We start from the raw sequence: 27,086 nt of genomic DNA, 5'->3' as shown, positions 1-27,086 counted from the left end.
CCTATTCCCTTCGATTTGATTGCTGCAATTTCTTGGCAATAAATAAATGAGGGAGGCGTTTGCAGTTTCAGAATGCTGTCTTTTACGTGCCTGGCTAGAAAGTAGTTAGAAGGCGGCGGAATGCCCCTACATTGAAATGTAATTTAAATGGATTCCGCAGCCCCATTTTACGTGTTGGGTCACTGCGGCGATGGTGGTGACATTTATGCTTTTCCACATCCAAAAGCTGTTATTTGCGCCTCCAGCTGTGGATTCGTGGAAGCCGAGGAAAGGAAACCCTTTTGGGGTTGGCCGACTGCCAGCCAGCGATTCATTCTGTCATAAAGGCAACTATTACGGCGACACTTGACGTCGTCCTGTTCGTCCATGGATATCCTATAATCAGCAGCAACGGCAACTAATGGCAGCACTTAGAGCTCCTCCTCGCCAGGACCTTCTGGCCGGACTCTCATGAAACTCTGATGAGGCCGGCGACAAAAAAGTACTGGCTCGAAATGATTTCGGCATACTGTTAAATTCATTCGGACACATTCCCCGCCCTTTAATGGCCATTTGCTGTTGCCAAATGTTGCGCAAGGATCCTCAGGACGCAGCTTCATTAAGGTGTCTTTTCTCTTCGTTTTCTGTGCTGACCAATATTGCCAGGAGTTCTTAAAGATTTAGCTAGTGCTTATGTTCAATATATATGTTTGATTAAGTAGACAGGATTAAAGTAAATTGGAAACGACAGTCTAGCAGTTCTTAAATGGAGTCTTTAAAAGTGACTTTAAATTCCACAAGTGAACTATTTCTAAATGGGTCTAAGAGTTTATAAATGTTCTTAGTTAAATAAATGAGCAAATTTTCTAAATAAAAGTTTAAGTTTAAAAATAATCATATTTTAACCGGGCAGAAAAAGTTTTCTTAAAGCTTTTTTTATATATATGTTTTAAGAATTTATAAATGTTGAACCTTTCAAAGAAAGCCAAACTAACACCATTGTGTCGAATTTGTCACGTCGCAGACATTTTGGCCCAGCTTTTGCAACATTTAACAATTAGAGGCAGCTTAGGGCGGCAAAGGGCGGAGCTTTAGCAAAATGTTGCAAATCATAATCACAGTTTTCCCATCTTTTTAGGCAGTTTTTACGTTTTGCTCGAATTTTTTTGCATTTAGCAGGGGCTTCTTTGCAGCTTCGCTCCTCTTGCGCGCTCATAAATTATGCAAGAGTCGTCCTTTGGTTATTTTTTGTTGGCTTTTTTTGAATTTATGATGCCAACTTAAATCGCGAATATTTCGCTTTCTGTTTGTGTTCGGACGAGTTGCTGATGTTGTAAAGCGCCTCAAGTGTTCGCCGCGAATATTTTTGTCACAATTTTTGTTGTCTGGATAAAACTTTGTACTCTTTTTGGTGTTGTTAATAAATTGTTGGTTGAAAAGTCCGAAACAGAAGTCAACTTTTCTATGACTGGCTTTTTTGGATATAGCATGAACGAGGCTCGAGGCAATTGCGTGGGTGGAAAAGTACCCGTTGCAGTTCAAGTTTTTCTATTGTTTTTACTGTTGCTATAGTACTTTGCCACTGAGACACTTAATAACAATACAATGGCAATGTGTACCTACGTCAACTCTTTTTCAAATTTCAAGTGAATTGGCTCGTCATTCGGTTATTAAAATTTAAAACTTGTTGGAAGAATTCTGTTAGTCATTGTTCAACTCAATCATAATTGAATACGATTTGTAATATCACAACAAGAAGCAATTTAAAGATTTTATTATAAAATTTAAATGGTTTCCACAAGTGTAATTTATGTTTTGGCAACGTTATTCCCCCATATATTTTCAGGGAAATTCATAAATATTTTCTTTCTATCAAAAATTTAATACGAACACGCTGCGAATTTAATGTTTCAATTGCTTTGGCCGTCCTAAACGCTTTCGCCCATTGGCAAGGCTGCAAGTAATTTTAATGTAATTGGCATTACGTGGGGGGATTTGTTTTGGTATTTTTGGCATATCATTTTCATACAAATCTGATGCCAGGCACAACCGAAAACCCCTGTTAATAGGAATACCACCCCTCCAATCTCGGCGAACGAACATAAAAAATAAGCGTTGCCTACAACTAGGCGCCCACAAACACACTCCCACAACGATGTCAAGGCAGGTCAACCTCAGGAAAAAAAAGGAGAAATAAAAAACACAAGCGGAGGGATGGGAAAAACAATCGAAATCAGCAGCCCCCTTATCACAAATCAACTCAAATTACGAACTCAAACACGCAAAAAAAATGAAAGCCGAAAAGGAAATATTTGTGCGTGCATAAAACAAAGGCGAAAACAACAACACCTACACACTCGAATATAAATGAAATTCAATAGGAAAATCCGAGGAAAATCTCTACAAAATTTGACTGCGCAAATAAAGTAATATGGAGTCAATAAGGCAAATCGTCAGACTTGATTTCGATCATTATTACGCATACGCCGCGTTATGCAAATCAGAAAATTTCCTCTCTCGGGGAAAAACCGTGCTGGTGAACTGGATATAATTTATAATTTATAGAGGAAATTACTGGCATAAAAGAAGGAAAGTGTCTTAACAAGTTTGACGAGGCAGTTTCCACCAAGTTGCCAAAGTTGTAACTGATTTTTGATTAAAATCTTGTCCCATTACGGCCGCAGGAAGTAAAAGTAAACCGAAACTGAAACTTTGGTAACGTTTTCCCGTCAAAGTCATCCGCAAAGTCTAACATATTGAGCGTCATGGCGAACCTTTAATTAAATTTTATTTATTTGTTGTTTCAGCAAATTGACAGATGACTTTGTTTTTCGTTTTTGATTAGTTTTTGCTCGGCTACGGAAGAGCGTTGAAAATCTCTGTGCTTTCAAAAAAACACATACTTTTTGCAAACATTTTTAGCTACGCAAATCTCTTCTAGGAAATTCATATGTTGTTTACTGTGCGGAAAAGCTTGTTTTTCGGCTTTAAAAAATGGTCGCAGATTCACAGAAATCAATACGTTGGTCGTGCAAAGCTCTCTTTTTTTGTTAAAAGATTATATAACGTAACGAGGACGGAAGCTAACTTCGGCAAGCCGAAGTTTTAATACCCTTGCAGACTTAGCCGAAATTGCTAAAATTGAAAAAGTAGCGAAAAGACAAATGGTAGATCGGACAGTTTTTTACCTGTCAAGAGTATTAATCCTCTTTATTTTATATACCATATGAACTTTCCGTGGGTTTTTCGTTACATTGTACGCCAAGTTCCAAGAACTTGTATTAAATATAATACTGTTATTTACAGCTGGCTTAACAGCTTACTTACATTCTAATGATATTAAAGGCAGTGTACGTATATTAAACTATTTTAAAGTTATATTTTAAATAACTTGTAGAATAATATTAATTTGATTAACAGTTAAACTTTAACTTTTAAAGTTCCATCTCCTTGTTCTAAATTTATACGCTAATATTAAATATATTATTATATGCTTCTCAACCTTTTAAATATGTACATAGGTAAAGTTACATACTTTACATAGAGTAATGGAATAGATATGCATTCCATCCCCGTTATCTTGTGCACTGCAAATTTACATTTCCTTTTTGACTAGTTCGTCGATTAAAAATAATTCCATTGGCGTTCAAAAGTTTCCGAATCCTTGTTCTAGATTTCTACACCACACTTTAAGTTATATTTTATATAACTTGTAAAGTAATTATATTTGGTTTATTCATATAATAATTCTCTACTTACTAATTATATTTTATATATTTAGCCTAAGTAGAGAAAAATTCCGTCGTGATGACTGTAAGGAGTCTCATACACGAAAGCTCTTGGTAAAGAAAAATTTGAAAATGCCCAATCTATGCTCGTGTTTTGTTTCGTTGTTGAAACTCGTTCCAAAAGCGCCGTGAAGTCTAGTTCATTTAGCTTCCTTTCCAATACGGCTTCACTAGTTGAGCGGCATATATTAAAGTCACCCAAAATGACTATGCTATTTCTTACGCCCAACTCCTGCTCTATGCAGTCTACAAGTGCATTCCTCAACCTTGACACTGGAAATGAAGGATTTCTGTATAATAATACATATATGATTTGAAGGTGCTTAAATGCAATAATTTGGCACACCTCATTAATGTTTCCCGTTTCAATACTTCGGTGAAAAATTACTTCAATGTTTTGGAAAATGTGTGGCTTTGCAAAAACAATTATTCCATTGTGAGCCCTTCTGTTTCCTTGGTTTATACCATTGATTTGAGCGACTTTATTAAATCCATTAACTTCGCAATCCTCTTCGTTAAGAGTCCAACTTTCGACAAAGCACAAGATGTCCGCTGACCTTATAAAAATGTCTGTTTGCACATCATCCATTCGCAAATGTAATCCCTGAATGTTTTGATAGTAAACTATAATTTTCTCTTCGGGATTGTCGAAGATTTGCTTGTGAAGCGGTATAAGATTCTTCTCAGTTCTGAGGCTCTTTAGCTCAATATAAACTGGATCTGTTTCTTCCATTTTCCTGGGGGAGAAAATTTTCCAATAATATAAAGACCAGAAGCTTTCGTTGCTCGGCTGCAGGCAACGTAAAGAGCAGCTCGGCTTATTCGATTTTCCACATTCACAACCACTTCGCTATATGTCGCTCCTTGGCTCTTGTGTATCGTAATGGCTTCAGCAGGTACTACTGGAAACTGGAAACGTTCTATCATAGTTTGCTTACTATTACCATATTGAAATGTTCTTAAAATTCGCTCTATAGGAGTCCAATCCGGGTGTGATCTGTTAGTTTTTTTGTTCGAGCTTCGGATCCAATAGATGACTCTATAAATTGTATCCAAAGAGTCGATACCGATCCGCTTGGTGCTTGGTCAATTTGCCTAAGTTCACCACTTGCTCCATTTACTAATCCATCACTGGTGTCAATATTGACTGTTATCATATACTTTGCAGAAGTTTTTAAGGTTAATGAATATGGGAGTCCTTGAGTATCCGACGCTTTATATGCCTTACCTTTTTCCAAAATCCTAAATTTATTTTCTGTAGAATCCGAAGATGCTTTTACTGTATCTTTTGCTGTTGATATAAACTCTTGTGTATCAATTTGCTCCAGTCTTAAGTTATTATATGCATTTACTTTTGCGTTTGAATAGAATAGTCGAATTGCCTCTCTTGGAATTGTTTCCAAATCTCTGGAATGTATCTCTCTCTCCTTTATTAAAGCAATGTCGGCATCTGTCATATTTCCTTCCGACATATTATTTAAGGCCACAGCAAAGTCACAGTCTTCACGTTGTCTCATTATCTCCGTCAATTCAAAAAATTTAAACAAATCCCATAGCGGTGTTCCAATAATCGCGCTATATACGTCTCTTGTGTTGGGTTTAAATATCCATTTGTCACCAACCGGCTGAAGCTGTTTAAGGTCTCCAAAAACTATTATGGAAATTCCTCCAAAATATTGGTTTGTTCTGTAAATTTGTTTTAAGCGGCAATCCAAATATGATAGCACTCTAGATCCCACCATTGATATTTCATCAATTATAATCAATTTTACATCCATAAGTTTTGAATATGTAGTATTCAACGTATCTGCGCTTAATGGCTTCAATCCTGCAGAAGACTGGTTCACGGGTAATGAAAACAATGAATGCAATGTATGTCCTTTTATTCCAAAGGCCGCTTTACCTGTTGGAGCGCAAAGTAAAACTTTTGCCGAGTCTGGATTACTTCCAGCCAACGTGTTAAATCTTAACATAAGGGACTGATAAATGGTCGAAATTAATCGACTCTTTCCAACTCCTGCGCCGCCTCCAATAAACTCATAAAAAATGTTCTTTTGATTCATATTATGCATTAAATGAGCATAATATTGACGTTGTTTACTATTAAGAGATCGCACTAAACTACAAACGTCATCAACGGGAATTAATGGAGGCAATTTTAAGACTCTGGGACCATCTTCATCAGAGCTGGGATCAGTAGAGTTTTCTTGAAACACATTAGGATTCCGTTCCACTTCGGGAATGGCAAATCCCCGAAATTCATCATCCAAAAATTGTGATGGGAGAATGTCATTGTCTTCGAGATCATCATTGTTGTTTTGTTGTATTTCTCTTATTATTTCCTCAAAGTCTTCTTCACTTATTTTGTCGTAATTCTTTCTATTAGTTTCAATTAAGACTTTGTTGAGATTATACGTTTCTTCATTATTTGTTTCCAGGATATCCATTTGCTCATTTCGCCAAGGATAAAAAAGCATTACCAGTTCTCGATAATAGTCAGATCTTGAAGAATTTTTACTAAACCGTCTCCACCTCAAAATATACGGCTTACTTCGTTTCTTAAGAGTACCTGAATTATTCAGCATGATTAGGTTTTCCGCTGCAATATTTTCCTGTTCATCTTCCTCTTCATGCTCCGCATATTCATCTTCTTCATTTCTGGTTTTGCGGACTTTTCGATCGTAGAGTGCGACAAAATCCGCGAGACATACTTGCTCCATACTTTCCGGCCTAAGTGTATAATAGTCATTTAATCCTGCGACGTATATATCTGTAGAGTCTGAGGGCAGTCGCTCCAACTCCTTTTTTGACTTGACCATTCGTACTCTTTGCTCAGGAAGCGATGTATTTATGAACTTGCTTCCGTTACTGGTTTCTGACAAATGTAGCCCTAAAATATTGTAAACAGCTTCCTGAGCTGATATTTCGGTTCCATTTATGAACTTATTTCCAAGATGCTGGAGTTTCTCCTTTACAGACCTATCGCGATGTCCTCCTTCTGTTATTTCTTCCATAGCTTCTCTGAGCAATATTGAAACTCCTCTATTTGATTTGTTGATGTAGTTTATGATATAGCTACAACAACCGTACACATCTAAAATGTATTGAATGTCCATGTTAGCTCGGTGAAGTTTTAGTATGTCCTCATTGTAAGCATTTAGCATTCTGTCCGAAAATTTTCTACGTAGAAATATTTGCGGCTTTTTTAAAGTTGATCGAATAGCTAAAATATATTCTTCGTAATTGACCTCTAGTTTGTTGAGGATATTTTCAAAATGGTTTAAATGTTGAGCTTCAACGTCGGTAACGTTCCGTTTATCATCCAAAAGATCTTGCATTTTCCTCCATGTGGTTTTTTGCCTATCCGTAATTCTTTCGTCATCGGAAAATGGATATAGAATTTTTGTTTCCGGCATCGGTGGAAATGGCATATTAAAGCGACATTTTCCATCTCGGTTAAATTCCCTTTTGCAAGTAACGGTGTGCCTATGCAACTGATATTTAATGATATCCTGCAAGTCAACATTATCTCCGTTAGTCGAAATGAATCTGTCAATAAAAGCTATTACCTCCTCTAAATTACCGGATCCAACGTCACTCTGGATTTTTGGCGCATTTTGAAGCCAGTACATTCCGTGAGAGTGTGGGGATCCCCTATGTTGAAATTCAATTCTCCAGTAAAAATGAGTCAAATTAAATTCCTCGAAAATATTTGATTTAAATAATTTCATCAATTGACGTAATCTGTAGTCAAAGTACCTTGCGCAAGTAACTGGGTCCGATCTAATCAATCTAGCTTTTTCGGAACTAGAAAGATTGCCCGCCTCTTCTTCGGTGATGGTTCTTTTATCCAAAATTTGACATAAATTTACAAGAAGCTCATTCCACTTGGTCTCAGCGGCCGAGAGCGTTATAAAAAAAACGGGTAATCCAAATTGCCGAATCATAGCCAAAACCTTTTTCTTCTCAGCTTCCCAATGAGCTGGAGAGGATCGTAAGCCTTTCAAAAGGTGATATCCATCATTATGCTGTATTAAGCTGTTCACAAAGGTTTCATCCATCATATTTGAAGCGGTAACATGTGAGTTTCCAGACTTTTTCCTTAAGCAAATTGAGATTGCGTCTTTGACACGTGTAAGTTCATAGCGTTTATACATATATAAAATTTTTGGAACTTTTGCACATCGTCGATCGTAAAACCGAATTTGAGACTTAACTTTGCGTCCGTACGTTGTTTTACATTTAAAAATTTCTCCACACGAAATGGTGGGAAAAGATAATTCCTCAGCATCTTCATCAGTTGTCATATCTACCGGTCGACGACCCTCGCCGGGAGCCATCGCTATTATTTGATGGTTCTCTACTGGATCGTTTTCTAATAATGTTTCGTGTCCTCCAGGATTTAAATTATCTTCATCAGAGCTGATCTGTGGAGCAGGATTGACTTCCATTTGCTCATTTAAAAGTGCCTCCACAATTGGGAGATCTCTGTTGTCAGCAATAAACGCAACTTCATTATTACCTCGAAATTCATCGAGCCAGTTTTGAGAAACAAAGACATTATGCTTCTGGTATAATTCCGTATTGACCAAGTAACGCATCGCTTCCATAACTTTGCCTGGTCGAATAGTTTCAGTCATAAAACTATGTCGGTATTCCAATTTTCGTTTTAAATGCACTTGAACCACATGGGTATTCTCAAAAGTGCGCGGCAGTGCTGTGACAGTCTCCGACACCGAAATAGGAATATTAATAACGGCTCCTCTTACCGCGCATTGCCTTTCATATCCCAATGAAACAATTCGCATAAACGGTATTCTCGGTGAAATCAATCTTTCTTCCAGGCATGTTAGATCCTTTAAGCAAGGAGGCACTTCAGGTAGGTCGAAGCCCTCCGATAAGCATAAGTTTGGTATTTTGCCTTTTGAAATCCTTGCGTGACATGTATTGCAGAAGAAATAACGGTCAGATGAATTGGAAAACTTTTCAGATAAGTAAAAGGCTTTTGAAACATCTAGTTGCGGATATTTTGATATTATAATCCCTTTGTTAAGCGCTTTAACCTGAAAGGGAAACCATAGTCCTCCACAACTTGTACATATTTTACTAGGACCCATCTTTATATTATTTAAATAGGTATTACGTGCTCCAGATCGTCTAATTTGTCCTTGTAGCTCTCTTTGTTCAATCTGTTCTTCGGGAGACAATCTAGCTCTCGCATCAATATTTCGCTGGGATTGTCTTTGAGACTCCGCTGCACGATTTTGTGAATTATTTCTATAGTTTATAACTCGAGCCTCATTCATTTGCCTGACCTGCTCTGCCATTATGCGGGTTTGCTGTCGGGTCATTCTTCTTTGCGATGAATTTATCCTTTGCTGCTGGCTTCTCCTTGCAAGATCACTCCTTGCCGTCCGATGGTATTCTGCATCTCGCTGACGGTAGTCATTTCTATAACAGGGACTTTGCCTTCTTATGGTTTGCTCCCTGGTATTTCTCTCCTGTTCCATTATCCTATAATTCTCGAAAGAGCGCATCAGAGCGTGACGCGCAGCATCCTCTTCGCGTTCAGACTCTCTATAAGTCGGATCTTCCCTTCTAATGGCGTGCTCCCTGGTATTTCTTCTCTGATCCATTATTCGATATTCTTCGAAGGATCGCATAAAAGCATGGCGCGCAGCATCCACTTCGCGTTCCGACTCTCTATAACTCGGATCTTGCCTTCTAATGGCGTGCTCCCTGGTATTTCTTTCCTGATCCATTATCCTATAATTCTCGAAAGAGCGCATCAGAGCGTGACGCGCAGCATCCTCTTCGCGTTCAGACTCTCTATAAGTCGGATCTTCCCTTCTAATGGCGTGCTCCCTGGTATTTCTTCTCTGATCATTTATTCGATATTCTTGGAAGGAGCGCATAAAAGCATGGCGCGCAGCATCCACTTCGCGTTCCGACTCTCTATAACTCGGATCTTGCCTTCTTATGGCATGCTCCCTAGTATTTCTTTCCTGCGCAAATAACCTATATTCTTCCGAAGAACGCATTAAAGCGTGGCGCGCAGCATCAGTTTCGCGTTCAGACTCTCTATGGGTGGGGCTTTCTCTTCGAATGGCATGATCTACGGTATTCCGATTCTGCTCTCGAATTGCGAACCTACGATTTCGTCTGCGTAAGGAGCCTGTGCATCTTGCGAGCGTTCTTCTTCTCTGCCTTGCGTATCCGCTTCCCGAGCTTCTGCCAATCGTTGCGAATTTCGGGAACGTACTTCATTCAAATTATCTCTATAAAAAGCCTGACTACGATTATTAATAGCGCGACGTCTTTGTTCCGCGGACGTTTTTCTTAGCCGCGGCATTTTGATAAAAATTCGTCCGAAATGTTTAAGATTTAGATTTGAAATATTAAAGTTAGATAGATATATTATATATATTCAGATATATATATGATTATATATACGATATAAAAACTTATAAATAAACCTGAAAAAATGTCTAATACTAATCTACAAGAAATATTATGTTATGTCTACAAATGTAAATATTAAGCTAGAGCACCTATCTTTTGAAGATGAAGAAGTTGAAAAATCCAGATCCAATGCGGTTTCCAATGAAGTCTTGAAAAAGACTGACGAAAGCTTCAAATCGATTTTTTTCACACAAACACTTCACCACAAAAATAAACTCCGAGAAAAAGCTAAATTACGAATATCGCAGCCCAATACCCCACCGTTTTTGTGAGAATCGAGGAGAAGAGCACCTGCATCAAAAAAAGTTCGATTAACATCGCCAAAAATCAGACAATTCCTTCAGGTTTAAAGTACATTGCGCATACATAAAGCTTTTATGAGAATCGAGGAGGACAGCGCTGCAGTATCAAAACAAAATGTAGGAATGAGACAATTCCTTCAGGTTTAAAGTTTTTGGCGCCATAATATTACGATTGGAGCGATTCGAAATCAGCCAAGGGTCCGATTTGAACAATTTTGAATGAGTATATTGGTATCGATTTACAATTTTACAAAATCATTTGAAATGCGGCTGCTAGTCAGATTTTAGCGTTGAAGATTTTTGTGGGCGTGGCACTTGGCTGAAGCAAAAATGGTCTTCATGGTCACCATTTTTATTCTCTCTCTCCTTAAAAAATGTGGTTGCCTGAGCAACCGATTCCGATTTTTAAACACGCGCCATCTATTGGGGAAAAATTTAATTGCTTTAACTCATTAAAAACTTATGAGCAATTAAGAAAAAATATTCTGCTGTTAGATGGATATTAATAATCAAAATAAAATCTAAAGCGCTAGACAGACCTTAGCTTAGTTAGCGATTGTGGGCGTTAGAGTGGGCGTGGCATGGAAAACAAAGGAAACTAAATCTAAAACCTCAACCCTCGAAATATTATAGCTTCCGAGATCACAGCGTTTATAAAAAAAAGTACAATCATGATGGTCAAAAATGAGACAACTCCTTCAGGTTTAAAATGCATGGCGCATATACAAGGCTTTTATGAGAATCGAGGAGGACAGCGCTGCAGTATCAAAACAAAATGTAAGAATGAGACAATTCCTTTAGGTTTAAAGTTTTTGGCGCCATAATAAAGCCTTTAAACGTACATATTGAAACCTTAAAAAAAATATTACGTTTGGAGCGATTCGAAAATTTTTTGTAATGTAGAATTTACAAATAAAACAAGAGTGAATGATATAGTCAGGTGCCCCGACTATCATATACCAGTTACTCAGCCAAGGGTCCGATTTGAACAATTTTGAATGAGTATATTGGTATCGATTTACAATTTTACAAAATCATTTGAAATGCGGCTGCTAGTCAGATTTTAGCGTTGAAGATTTTTGTGGGCGTGGCACTTGGCTGAAGCAAAAATGGTCTTCATGGTCACCATTTTTATTCTCTCTCCTTAAAAAATGTGGTTGCCTGAGCAACCGATTCCGATTTTTAAACAAGCGTCATCTATTGGTGAAAAATTTAATTGCTTATAACTCATTAAAAACTTGTGAGCAATTAAGGAAAAAATATTCTGGTGTTAGATGGATATTAATAATCAAAATAAAATCTAAAGCGCTAGACAGACCTTAGCTTAGTTAGCGATTGTGGGCGTTAGAGTGGGCGTGGCATGGAAAACAAAGGAAACTAAATCTAAAACCCCAACCCTCGAAATATTATAGCTTCCGAGATCACAGCGTTTATAAAAAAAGTACAATCATGATGGTCAAAAATGAGACAACTCCTTCAGGTTTAAAATGCATGGCGCATACATAAAGCTTTTATGAGAATCGAGGAGGACGCGCTGCAGTATCAAAACAAAATGTAAGAATGAGACAATTCCTTTAGGTTTAAAGTTTTTGGCGCCATAATAAAGCCTTTAAACGTACATATTGAAACCTTACAAAAAATATTACGATTGGAGCGATTCGAAAAATTTTTGTAATGTAGAATTTACAAATAAAACAAGAGTGAATGCTATAGTCAGGTGCCCCGACTATCATATACCAGTTACTCAGCCAAGGGTCCGATTTGAACAATTTTGAATGAGTATATTGGTATCGATTTAAAATTTTACAAAATCATTTGAAATTCGGCTGCTAGTCAGATTTTAGCGTTGAAGATTTTTATGGGCGTGGCACTTGGCTGAACCAAAAATGGTCTTCATGGTCACCAGTAGAATGCGTATGAAGAATTTTTATTCTCTCTCTCCTTAAAAAATGTGGTTGCCAGAGCAACCGATTCCGATTTTTAAACAAGCGCCATCTATTAGGGAAAAATTTAATTGCTTATAACTCATTAAAAACTTATGAGCAATTAAAAAAAAATATTCTGCTGTTAGATGGATATTAATAATCAAAATAAAATCTAAAGCGCTAGACAGACCTTAGCTTAGTTAGCGATTGTGGGCGTTAGAGTGGGCGTGGCATGGAAAACAAAGGAAAGTAAATCTAAAACCTCAACCCTCGAAATATTATAGCTTCCGAGATCACAGCGTTTATAAAAAAAAGTACAATCATGATGGTCAAAAATGAGACAACTCCTTCAGGTTTAAAATGCATGGCGCATATACAAGGCTTTTATGAGAATCGAGGAGGACGGCACATGTACGATAGAAAAACATAATCAAACAACGAACCCAGTTGTGGTGATACTCCAAACTTTCAATCAAATATTAAAAAATAATATAAATGAATAAATATGTTTAATTATATAGAAGAACTAAATCCATTTAATTGACGATCAACATAAATGCGACATATATGTTGGATATATATCAACTATTAATTTCTTGTAATTATATGAAATCAAATACTAAATATATATCAGAAATAAATTTTGTGTAATTATATATAAAAAAATTAAGTTTTCTATAATTATACATAAAAAAAAGATTAGCTATACGTAATTAATTTAATTTTTAAATAGCGGATGTAGTATGTACTTGTCTGATTGGCAGCAACTTTTACCCTGAGCAAGGTGTACATAAATAAATTAGATAAATTGCATAGTTTCATGCCAATAGCTTTTATACTGCAAAATTGTCATATACAAATAGGGAAAAAAGGGATATTTTCGCAGCCTTTAACAATTTTTCCTACGGAAGCTATACGATATAGACGTCCAATCGGCAAGCGCTTTTACCCTGATCAAGGTATGCGTAAATAAATAAGACTTGGAAAAATGTGTGTCAATAGCTTATACACTGCGCGAAATATTCTAAAAAACATGAAATTTTGACCGATTTCACCGTATTGTTCCTATGGGAGCTATAGGATATAGACGTCCGATCAGCACGCGCTTTTACCTTGATGAATGAATGCATAAAAAAATACGATTTGAAAAAATGTACAGCAATAGCTTTTACACATCGCGAAATATTCTGAAAAACATCAAATTTGGACCGATTTTACCCTATTGTTCCTATGGGAGCTATAGGATATAGACGTCCGATCGTCACGCGCTTTTACCCTGATCAAGGTACGCATAAAAAAATAAGATTTGGAAAGATTTATGTCAATAGCTTTTACACTGCGCGAAATATCCTAAAAATCATTAAATTTTAACCGATTTTACCCTATTGTTCCTATGGGAGCTATAGGATATAGACGTCCGATCGCCACGCGCTTTTACCCTGATCAAGGTATGCATAAAAAAATACGATTTGTAAAGATTAATGTCAATAGCTTTTACACTGCGCGAAATATCATAAATTCTTGCAAGATATATCCAATTGTTCCTATGGGAGCTATAGGATATAGACGTCCGATCGGGGCGATTTTCAAACTTGATCTGCGTACACATGTTTTAGGACGATTGTGAAAGTTTCAGATCGCTAGCTTTTAAACTGAGCTCGCAAACGGTATTGAAACAGACGGACAGACGGACAGACGGACAACGGACAACGGACAGACGGACAGACGGACATGGCTATATCGACTCCCCTATTGATCCTGATCAAGAATATATATACTTTATGGGGTCGGAAACGTCTCCTTCACTGCGTTACAAACTTCTGACCAAAATTATAATACCCTCTGCAAGGGTATAAAAATTAAGTTTTCTATAATTATACATAAAAAAAAGATTAGCTATACGTAATTAATTTAATTTTTAAATAGCGGATGTAGTATGTACTTGTCTGATTGGCAGCAACTTTTACCCTGAGCAAGGTGTACATAAATAAATTAGATAAATTGCATAGTTTCATGCCAATAGCTTTTATACTGCAAAATTGTCATATACAAATAGGGAAAAAAGGGATATTTTCGCAGCCTTTAACAATTTTTCCTACGGAAGCTATACGATATAGACGTCCAATCGGCAAGCGCTTTTACCCTGATCAAGGTATGCGTAAATAAATAAGACTTGGAAAAATGTGTGTCAATAGCTTATACACTGCGCGAAATATTCTAAAAAACATGAAATTTTGACCGATTTCACCGTATTGTTCCTATGGGAGCTATAGGATATAGACGTCCGATCAGCACGCGCTTTTACCTTGATGAATGAATGCATAAAAAAATACGATTTGAAAAAATGTACAGCAATAGCTTTTACACATCGCGAAATATTCTGAAAAACATCAAATTTGGACCGATTTTACCCTATTGTTCCTATGGGAGCTATAGGATATAGACGTCCGATCGTCACGCGCTTTTACCCTGATCAAGGTACGCATAAAAAAATAAGATTTGGAAAGATTTATGTCAATAGCTTTTACACTGCGCGAAATATCCTAAAAATCATTAAATTTTAACCGATTTTACCCTATTGTTCCTATGGGAGCTATAGGATATAGACGTCCGATCGCCACGCGCTTTTACCCTGATCAAGGTATGCATAAAAAAATACGATTTGTAAAGATTAATGTCAATAGCTTTTACACTGCGCGAAATATCATAAATTCTTGCAAGATATATCCAATTGTTCCTATGGGAGCTATAGGATATAGACGTCCGATCGGGGCGATTTTCAAACTTGATCTGCGTACACATGTTTTAGGACGATTGTGAAAGTTTCAGATCGCTAGCTTTTAAACTGAGCTCGCAAACGGTATTGAAACAGACGGACAGACGGACAGACGGACAGACGGACAGACGGACAGACGGACATGGCTATATCGACTCCCCTATTGATCCTGATCAAGAATATATATACTTTATGGGGTCGGAAACGTCTCCTTCACTGCGTTACAAACTTCTGACCAAAATTATAATACCCTCTGCAAGGGTATAAAAAAGATTAGCTATACGTAATTAATTTAATTTTTAAATAGCGGATGTAGTATGTACTTGTCTGATTGGCAGCAACTTTTACCCTGAGCAAGGTGTACATAAATAAATTAGATAAATTGCATAGTTTCATGCCAATAGCTTTTATACTGCAAAATTGTCATATACAAATAGGGAAAAAAGGGATATTTTCGCAGCCTTTAACAATTTTTCCTACGGAAGCTATACGATATAGACGTCCAATCGGCAAGCGCTTTTACCCTGATCAAGGTATGCCTAAATAAATAAGACTTGGAAAAATGTGTGTCAATAGCTTATACACTGCGCGAAATATTCTAAAAAACATGAAATTTTGACCGATTTCACCGTATTGTTCCTATGGGAGCTATAGGATATAGACGTCCGATCAGCACGCGCTTTTACCTTGATGAATGAATGCATAAAAAAATACGATTTGAAAAAATGTACAGCAATAGCTTTTACACATCGCGAAATATTCTGAAAAACATCAAATTTGGACCGATTTTACCCTATTGTTCCTATGGGAGCTATAGGATATAGACGTCCGATCGTCACGCGCTTTTACCCTGATCAAGGTACGCATAAAAAAATAAGATTTGGAAAGATTTATGTCAATAGCTTTTACACTGCGCGAAATATCCTAAAAATCATTAAATTTTAACCGATTTTACCCTATTGTTCCTATGGGAGCTATAGGATATAGACGTCCGATCGCCACGCGCTTTTACCCTGATCAAGGTATGCATAAAAAAATACGATTTGTAAAGATTAATGTCAATAGCTTTTACACTGCGCGAAATATCATAAATTCTTGCAAGATATATCCAATTGTTCCTATGGGAGCTATAGGATATAGACGTCCGATCGGGGCGATTTTCAAACTTGATCTGCGTACACATGTTTTAGGACGATTGTGAAAGTTTCAGATCGCTAGCTTTTAAACTGAGCTCGCAAACGGTATTGAAACAGACGGACAGACGGACAGACGGACAGACGGACAGACGGACATGGCTATATCGACTCCCCTATTGATCCTGATCAAGAATATATATACTTTATGGGGTCGGAAACGTCTCCTTCACTGCGTTACAAACTTCTGACCAAAATTATAATACCCTCTGCAAGGGTATAAAAATTAAGTTTTCTATAATTATACATAAAAAAAAGATTAGCTATACGTAATTAATTTAATTTTTAAATAGCGGATGTAGTATGTACTTGTCTGATTGGCAGCAACTTTTACCCTGAGCAAGGTGTACATAAATAAATTAGATAAATTGCATAGTTTCATGCCAATAGCTTTTATACTGCAAAATTGTCATATACAAATAGGGAAAAAAGGGATATTTTCGCAGCCTTTAACAATTTTTCCTACGGAAGCTATACGATATAGACGTCCAATCGGCAAGCGCTTTTACCCTGATCAAGGTATGCCTAAATAAATAAGACTTGGAAAAATGTGTGTCAATAGCTTATACACTGCGCGAAATATTCTAAAAACATGAAATTTTGACCGATTTCACCGTATTGTTCCTATGGGAGCTATAGGATATAGACGTCCGATCAGCACGCGCTTTTACCTTGATGAATGAATGCATAAAAAAATACGATTTGAAAAAATGTACAGCAATAGCTTTTACACATCGCGAAATATTCTGAAAAACATCAAATTTGGACCGATTTTACCCTATTGTTCCTATGGGAGCTATAGGATATAGACGTCCGATCATCACGCGCTTTTACCCTGATCAAGGTACGCATAAAAAAATAAGATTTGGAAAGATTTATGTCAATAGCTTTTACACTGCGCGAAATATCCTAAAAATCATTAAATTTTAACCGATTTTACCCTATTGTTCCTATGGGAGCTATAGGATATAGACGTCCGATCGCCACGCGCTTTTACCCTGATCAAGGTATGCATAAAAAAATACGATTTGTAAAGATTAATGTCAATAGCTTTTACACTGCGCGAAATATCATAAATTCTTGCAAGATATATCCAATTGTTCCTATGGGGGTTATAGGATATAGACGTCCGATCGGGGCGATTTTCAAACTTGATCTGCGTACACATGTTTTAGGACGATTGTGAAAGTTTCAGATCGCTAGCTTTTAAACTGAGCTCGCAAACGGTATTGAAACAGACGGACAGACGGACAGACGGACAGACGGACAGACGGACAGACGGACAGACGGACATGGCTATATCGACTCCCCTATTGATCCTGATCAAGAATATATATACTTTATGGGGTCGGAAACGTCTCCTTCACTGCGTTACAAACTTCTGACCAAAATTATAATACCCTCTGCAAGGGTATAAAAACAAGTTTTTCTATGAATTAGGGGACTATTTCTGTCATGACAATATTTACCCCTTAGCAACACCATTAATCATTCAATTTTATTTTATATTTTTTCGTCAAGCACAATGGGTTATCATAAAAAATGCTTTAAAAGAGTTAGGGATTACTCTTAAGCATTATGGGTGCTATACAAATATTAAATCCCTAACGAAAACATTTTAGTTGACAAAACAATTTGCAATTAAAAAAAAAGAAGCACAAAAACATTTTTGCTTATTGAAGTTTGTTTGCCTGGGTATTTGTTTTTCTATTTCTGCCACTTTCTCGATTTCAAATTTTCTTTTATGTTTTCCGATGTCACGTGCAAGCGGTCAGCTCTTGTATTTGCCTAGTGCCATTTTGTGATTGTTTGCATTGTTTCAGGACCAGGACCCCCCGACAAAGTCACTTTTTGTGCGGCTCTGCTGGCTTTCTTTATCTTTCGATGATAGAGAACTCACTTGGACTTGATGGCGGGGACAATGGACTGGCAAAGGGATGGCAAAAGGAAATCCTTGAAGGGTTCATACAAGAGCTGCGTTGGAGCTGAAGGACGTGAACCCTTGGCAGCCCTCTTTTGTCAAAATCTCTGAACTTCCACTTGAAGAGCAAGTGTTAAGCAGAGCAATGCTTCAACACTCCATTAATTTTTCCACAGAAAAATTTGACAAAAAAGGAAGCAATCTCATTGCCCAATTGACTAGACTGGCATTAAGCCGGATAAATTTCCCGAAAATCTGCAGAAAATGCGCTTTTACTTCATTGCAATTGTATGATAAGTATTCCATTACTCTCATGTCGAGAGGAGCTTTCGAAGTGAGTTGAAATCACCCTTGAGTGACTTTAAATTTCTCGAAAAATTTATGAGAGCCACTTGATCAGGCTGTATTTCTGGGAACGAGCAATCCCAAATTCGCATTTAATTATTTACCAATAAAAAGGACTCGACGGTTCCCTGCAGACTGCGATATTTATAGAACTGCGCACATAGGTTGGGTAATTTATTGTCAAACAAATAATTCAACGGGTTGACACTTACTGCAGAACTAGAGCCCAAAGTGTTGTTGTTCCAACGTTGATTTATGCAAATTATTCAACAGCTGTTCCGCAAATATTTGTACTTATGGTTTAAATCTGTTCAGTGTTGTAGTACACATTTTGGGTTTCATTTACATTTTAATTGATTCTATTGAAATTATTGGGTTTTTTTACTTTTAAATAACTGTTCATTTCACGGATAACTGTTGGCTGGTTTAAAAATAATTTTTAAAATTTGATTAAATAAAGTTCAATTATGTTTAAAGTTGTTACTTACTATGACTTTAAAATAAATTTTATAATATATAAATTTAATTTGGAATTAAAGTGAACATTTGTTAACAGTTTAAATATTTGTATTAACGGAATTTATACATTTTTGTTTTATCTTAAACGTTGCTATACAAAATCTTGTTTCTACTTGTATTTAAAAAAATCTACTTAATTTACGTTACATTTTAGTAATATATTTGTTGATAAAATCATTTCCAAAATAGATCGTTTTAATTTAATTAAATTTATTTTTTTTTTAAATAAATTAAAACTATTTAATTTTACTATCTGAATAAAAACATTTTAAACACTCTTTTCTTTTAAGATATACAGTCCTCGAATCATTTTAAAAATGAAACTAAAGTGCATATAGTTGATAACTTAAAAATATGTTTTAGCACTTAAGGTTTTTTCTTTGATTTTTTTTTATTAATTTAAAAATACTTTTTGCTGTTGTAGTTTATATAAAACTGAAATTCAGCTAGTAACGCAGCCGCAGCGCACGGAACGCAGAACGCAACTGACACGAGTGCATGGGAAGTCAAACAAAATTCACAGTCAACGGTTCAGTTCAGTTCAGGATGGTTCGGTTCGGCTGGGAATTAATATTTTATTTTTGGGGAAACCGAAGCGTCGACGATGCGAACGCCACCGAGATGCGATGAAGACTGTGCGCGAATTGCGGCGCCGGAATCCGCAGTTTCGGGCGGTTAACTAGTAAATGCTGCGTTGCCAACTGCTTCCTGTGGACTTTATTCTCGGCTTCCACAGGCAAAGACAATCGGCAAAGACAAACCTCGCAAGCAAACACAATGCCAGTCTGCAAAGGGACTCTCTTAAACCGGAAGTGGCTCTCTTAAGTCCTTCTCTGCCGCGCATGCGCTCACCGCAAACATATGTTCCTTGCAGCCCGTCAGCTGTTGTCCCCCATTTTTGTTTATGTTTTGATGGCATTTCCCTTTGCTTTCCACTTCGGAGTTTCCTTCACGCTTTTCGCTTTTCCTTTTCTGTTTTTCTTGAGGCGAGGTTAAGGTCAGGCCAAATTGTGACAACAGATGGCGTTTTTGTGGCCGTGAAGGATACAAAAAAAAGGACTGAAGGATACGGGTCTCAGGAGCACTGGTAGTAATGGTAATGGCTTCAACTAATTTATGCCATACAACCCACGTGGCGTATGCGTAATACTGCCAAGTACTAGTATGTTATAAATCATCGTTTGAGTTAGAGGTGCGAGTTGTTCAAAGGTTAGACAAACTTTAATTTATGAATAGTGCCTAAATGAGTTGTGGCTGTATTGTTAATATTGTAAAGCTTTTGGCTTCTGCTAATTTATGCACCAAAGCACAAAGGACATATGTGAATCCCTAAAGGAAATTATCCCTACTAATAAATAATAATGTTTGCTACAAGTGAATTAAGACATTGTGATTATCTGTGACCTTAGTTAATGTATAATCCAAATTTCTTCATTATTTATGTGTCTGGTTTATACCTATAAATCATTGTGTGAGCTCAGAGATTAGAGAAACTTAAATGTATGATGGCTTTTGATGGTTTATAGTTACTTTACATATGGTATTTCTTTAGGATGAAGACTTGAAATGATAAATGAATAATTTAAGGAAGTAAGATGACTAAGGAGTTTATTAGATTAATTTAATGAAATGCTAAAATGTTAATGGAAAAACTCCAATCTAATTTAGGCCTTATAATATTTGGGCGGTTACTACATCAAGCACCCTTAATCCCACAATTATTTCAACTTATATTAAGAGTGGCAGAAATAAAGTATTTTCTGGTTAAAATAAACCCTAAAACAGCTGCCAATCTGTGGGCTCGATCCTAGCCTTTTACCTAGCCCCAAATAGCTGGCCATTTGTCAGGCAAACACCCGTAGATTTTAGTGGCGGCTCAGACGCGTCCTAACCGTCTGTGGGCTGAATTTATGGCCGGTTCCCTTTATGCAAATGAGGCCGAAGAAAGTGTCCAAGTGAGAGGAGGAGTGGCAACACCAGCGGAGAAAGTGTCGCCTGCCATGTTCCAGGCGCATGACAATCACTTTTGCTTTTACTTGTTTAATCCTTTAAGACGTTGTCTGTCGCCCCACAGGCAGTCCTTTTCCTTTGTCCTCCTTCGCCATGCACTGTTGTTGATTTGGGCCAAATTGAATTTATAATGCTGGCGGAGGTTACTATATACGCCTCCGACAATTAGGGCCCAAAAATGCGAATAATCAGCCTAAATGGTGCGGAAGATGATGATGCAGGCGCACCAAGAATGCGCTTAAAAAAATACTTATTCAGCTGTCTTCAAAAGAATAGTAGGCACTATTTGCACACTTGAATTTAAATTAATAGTAGCAAAGGGATACAAGGAGCTTATTGTTAGCTTTAACTTTACTTTGAAGGACTGTTTTTAAATACGTGTATGGATGAAGAGAGAATTATATTTACTGTGTGGTTTCCCCTATAGAAATACACTCTAATTTAATGTATAATTGGTCTTCAGTTTTTGGGAGTCTAATTTAATGTATGATTGGTTTTAAGTTTATTGATATATTAACCTCATCCGAGATTGAAAAATATTTAAACCCTTAAAGTAAATCAACTTGAACACAACTGTATACGTCTTTTGGTGGCACATTTTCCTCGTTAGGGTTTCCGCATCGGCCATAAAATGGCCACTGGGAATGCACAGAATATATATCACAATGTGCCAACGTTTTTCATCTTATATTCGGGGCTGCCTTAGATTCCTAATAAGGGCACAAAGTTTTCCCAGCTGCAGGAAGTGGGCGGAAACTGCATAATTATAGAAAAGCTGGGTCAAATGCAAATGCAGTGAGAAAATGCTGAGTTTTCATGGAGAGATTCAGATGCTGGCAAGTGTTGGAGGCCATGAATTACTTTGAAATATTAATATAATGATTAGATTGGCAGAGTCTAATTTAATTAAGCTTTATGTCCAAGTCGTGCCAAATTAAGTTTGATACACTGAATTTAAATAACGAGAAAAATCTGCTCTGAAACAGGTATCATATCAAAAGTGAAACTATTTCTAATTTGATAATGCATTGAAACGCTGCCAATTAAAAGCTACCGGAATTCCCACGAAATATTTTTCCTATTTATTGGTTGCCACGAAAAACGAAGAGTTTCTACACCCATAAAACTTCCATCGTCTGGCATGTTTTTCAATTAAATATATCAATTTATCGCTGAATATTTCGCGAGTATTTGCAGCCATAAATAATAAAGAAAAAACCGAAATATAAAAATAAATATTGTTGGCCAGCGAAGCGAAAGAGTATGTAAAATCAAGCCAGCAGACTGCAAAAGGAAAATGAAATAAAAATAATGCCAAAAAGAAAGGGGTTTTTCGTCCTAATATAATCATGGTTATGATTATAAATTGATTATAAAATAATTGTGAAAAGATAGGGAAAAAGTATATTGTTTTAGTTTAATCAATTTGATGTGTATTTTTTGGTCTATACTTAAATCTAATTAATTTCAGAGTGTATTGATTTGCCGTGTAATATCTCTATTGAAATTTGCTGTATTTAGCTGTTTCGCTTGGTGGCTCTAAATGCGGGTGCATTGTGCTGACAGCTTGGCCACAATTTGTTGTGCTTCCACATATGTACACGCCAATCAAAATGGCCCAAAACAGAAGCTGGGACCACAAAACTCTATTCGGATCTTATGCTATTTATATTTGTGCCATTTCTGTTTAATTTGAATAAGGCTAGATTCCTAGATCCTCAGGAAACACATTCTGAATATCATTATAACCTTTTCATCAGTACATTGTTATTATACCTTATTGCATTGGTAAACTAGTGACAAGTCCACTAAAATATTCTTCACCTATTAAATCTTTAAATGCAATTGCGCTGTGGATATACCAGTCCATTTTAAACATTTTCATTTGCAGCGTAGGGGAAGAAGTGCATTGTTGTTTACAAACAAAACGTCAGCTGAATGCTAAACATTTTCCTTATAAATAAAAAAAAATTCAAGAGAAATGTGTCAGCCAATGTTTCGCCCCGTTTTCAAACAGGAATTGGCAATGAAAGTCAACAAATCCCAGGAGCGCCTCGCGGTGTTTCTGGCGATGAGAATGGGTGAATAACTTTTCACTTTGCAATGGCTTATTCGCGATTTGTTTAGCGAGCCCGAGCCCCTCAGATTTAACAACCTCTCTTCCACCTTTAAAAAGAACAGAATCCCCAGCTGTCAACAAAAACCGATATAAAGCGTATAAAATAGAATTGCCGCCCACTGGCAATATCCATATCCGACAGGCGAAGCCAAAATAATTTACAATAACAGGCAGCAATAAGTCGTGGCGATTTCGATTTGCATTTTATTCGATGCGTTGGCGTTTACGGCCGCAAGGACACTTTATGTTTCGCCGCCTAATTCAAAACATAGGAGAAGCATGGAAAACCCCGGAAAACAGAGGCGTGGTAACACATAAAATTATGGAAAATCTCAAATCTAAAAGTTGTCACGGCCAGGCAAAGCCACAAGAATGAGTTAGCACGTTTTTGCGGAATTAAAAATGCCGAAAAGGCAAACACAAAAGGCAAATATAAGCTCGAAGGCGGCCAAAGAATAATGGACAAACAGCATAACGAATAAGGAAACACAATCCGACAGTAAATATCCCAGTTGATGGTAGCAGCGTGCTGACCCACGCTTTCCCAAATTTGCTTTAATGCGGCTGAAGATTTAAATTTATTAGACGAGCGGTGGAAACTAATTTATGCGCGAGACCGCAAGATGGCGCCGGAAACGGAAGTGACGCCCACAAAGGAAGCGGGGCGTGGCCATGCAGCTGCTAACAGGAGTCCTTCATTTTAGTGCCCGCCCAGTGTCAACAAATTGTGCGAAGTCCGTGGCCACTAAGGCAGAAACTTTAAGTGGAGAAGAAACAGACCAAAATGAGTCCCAGTTAATACACTTAGCAGAGTTACACTTTTGGCTATCTCTTAGCTGAATTTAAAAATTGATGAAGTACCTTTTTCACTTGCATAAAGTTCTGTTTAATTTCAAGAATATTTTCCTCTTTTTCTTAAATTAATAACTATAATATTCTCAGCAGAAGAGACACAAGAATATAATAAAATTGAATAAATACTTTTGTGATATTTAAAGGGAAAAGTCTACATTGACTTTGTTGAGAATCAAGGTTGATTGCTGGACTTCTTTAAATTTAAATAAATTAAAAATGGTTCTAGTGAATATGAAAATGAATATAAGCATATACAGTTTTAAATAATTTATTTATTTTTGAGTAATATTCACGTAGCTAATGTGTACTTTAATATTCAAAGAATATGTACAAATAATAACAAGCTTTTTTTCAATTTTGCTTTATATAGTTTAATATATTTTACATAATTTATTTATTTATTAAATATATTTCAGGTAATTCTAATTATATATTATATATCTACGATCAGCTACTTTTAAGGACTTCTTTAGCTACTTTCGGTGATTGTTTGCCAGCACTAACCCTGAAATAGGATGATTCGTCCTTGAACGAATTTTCCGCCTTGACTGTATCCCCCGGCTTAAAAAAACCCAATTGCAGTGCTCGAGGCTGCTGTTCATTTGGTGTAACCAACTCGGGTGTTTTTCCTGCTCCGCTCGAACAAAAGCTCATTAAAGAACCTCATCCTTGTTGTTGTTCCTCGGCAGCTGCTTCGTTTGTCATGTTTCGCTTCTAAGTGAAATGTTGTGTCATTTGCAAGTTGAGTAAGTTAGTTTTTTCCTTCGCTCGGGGTTTATTTTAGAGAGCGGCACTGCTCCTCTGCACGAATTGTGGCGGATGCGTAAATCGGGTCACGGACATAATAACAATAAACCCGAATTGTTCAGTTGATTAATTCAAACGGGAGCTCGGCCAAATTTGCGGTCAGTTCGGTGGGGGCCTTCAACTCGGCTTTTGTGCGTGTCAATGACTTTGGGTAGTCTGCAAAAATCAATCTGGATAGCATGCGTTCATTGAAATAGAAAGGCGTCACGTAGGCGTCAAGTAAACAATGGGCATTTGAGAACGTAAGGAGTTTAAGAGTGTATAAATTCCTAGTTTTACAAGTTTAAAAATGGGTTTACCGGTGATAAATGTTAACAGGCACTGCAGGGAGCAATCTACACTCTTCGGATGATTGGCAAACTGGTCAGGTGCGACGGCACTTGGAGAAAAAATTTAAATAATGTGAAATTTAATCTCGTATCAGTTTCAAATAATATTAAAGTAATATTTTATATTGTATAGTAAATTAATATCTCTAAAATAATTTATTTTAAGAGAACAAGTTTAAGCAATAAAAGTGGAAGTACCTAATTGTAATGTGGCACTAATTTGCCTGCGATCCAATTGTTATTTAAGTAAAATATAATTTACTTTTACAAAAAGTTTAATGACTTTGCTTCAGTTATTTTTATCGGTCTATTTTAGCGCACATCCGCAGCAATTTTAGTTTGGTCAGTTTTCGCATTTCCCTGGCCCTTTTTTTGATGCAGGTGCCTGCCTTTTACCTTGGAGAAATCTGCGTAATGGGAAAATGACGGAAAAGCCAGTTCTCATTTTTCAAGAGCATTCAGTTTCTGGCCTGGGCAAGTGTTTGCGTTCAATTTTCCACCCGCTGCGTAGCCGGTAATTTTTCTTAGCCATAGTCTTGACATCTAGGCGCGTATTAATTAAAAGCAACAGCTGCATAATTTAAGCGCCCAGACCGTCGGATAATTTAATCAAGGGCTGTGCCCCTGCAGCTGGTTGTACGCGGCGTATGAGTAATTCAGTAATTCATTAGCCAAATCAAATGATAAAAGTGTTGGATAAAAGTTACAAATTAGTCCCAAATGCAAGTTTGTTGGTTGCTCATGCAGAATTAATTATACTGCCAGCTGAAGTCGTTTCGCGAAAAGTTTTTCGCTTGTAGATTTATTAGTTTGTTAACTGCTTGTCAGGTAATAACTCAATTAAAATAAAAATGTTTTGTGTAAGTAATTTACATTTATTTGCACAACTTCTCCATTACATTTTCTAATCAGAATTAACGCTGTATATGACACTTGCGGCAGCTGATTCATCGCTTACTTGCATTTTAAATCAGTAAGCTAACACAAAACCTCGAGTATTACGACTCGTGTGACAACAGCACGCAATCCATTCTGCGCACTGAATTATAAATAAACCTTATAAATAAGCCCTGCAGCCAGTAGCAAAATGTTACACCCACAAGAGCCATATGCAAATGCCATGCTAACAAAACACAACATTCATTTCAATTTCAGCTTACTGCGACACTCATAAAAATTCTAAACATAAATCGAATTAGCCGCTAAAAGTGTGGGAAGATAGACCATTTAAAATATGTTCTGCGATGGAGTCATTTGGGGGCAAAAAAGAAAAAATAATAGGAAAATTGAATAATAAATTTCTGCACAAAATAGCTGTAGTTAAAATAAATCTAAAAGATTTAAAATATACATTTTCCCATGGCAATTGTTTCGCTCTCGGATATTCTTTCTAAAACAACAACGCCTTGGAATTTAGTTTTTAATTTAGAAGTGTTTGCGTAAGGATAAACCATATAAAATAATTTATTCCATTCAGAAGCTGAATAGAAACTTTTTTTGCTTGAAGAAATCCTTTTTGAGGTCATAGAAAAAATCAACAAATTTAAAAGACTCCCATGCATTTAAAACCACAATAAATTCTGAGAAACTTAACAAGCAAAGTTAATTTTGCGTGTTTATTATATTAGAAAGTCTAAAAATACATAAGAGTGCTTTCACTCTTATTAAACTATATTTGAATAGCCTTAAGTCACTTTTGAAACGCATCATAACCGAACTTCTTGTTAAATTTAACTTAAAAAGAGTGAGCAGCTTT

The 27,086-nt window shown here is 36.6% G+C and overlaps 1 protein-coding gene across 1 annotated transcript in view; it reads right to left on the bottom strand.

Moving 5' to 3' along the window:
- The window catches only part of LOC108052886 (G-protein coupled receptor dmsr-1), a 39,865-nt gene extending 20,049 nt beyond the window's left edge, over positions 1-19,816 (bottom strand). Inside the window, exons 1-2 of the mRNA XM_044458037.1 lie at positions 19,620-19,816; positions 18,904-19,112 (exon numbers count right to left, since the gene is read on the bottom strand). The gene's annotated coding sequence lies outside the window, so the exon portion shown is untranslated. The remainder of the gene's footprint in view (positions 1-18,903; positions 19,113-19,619) is intronic.
- Positions 19,817-27,086: the final 7,270 nt, after the last annotated feature.

The sequence above is a fragment of the Drosophila rhopaloa genome, unplaced genomic scaffold (assembly GCF_018152115.1).
Source record: "Drosophila rhopaloa isolate 14029-0021.01 unplaced genomic scaffold, ASM1815211v1 contig_163, whole genome shotgun sequence".
NCBI lineage: Eukaryota > Metazoa > Arthropoda > Insecta > Diptera > Drosophilidae > Drosophila > Drosophila rhopaloa.
This window is presented reverse-complemented; position numbering and strand designations above follow the sequence as displayed.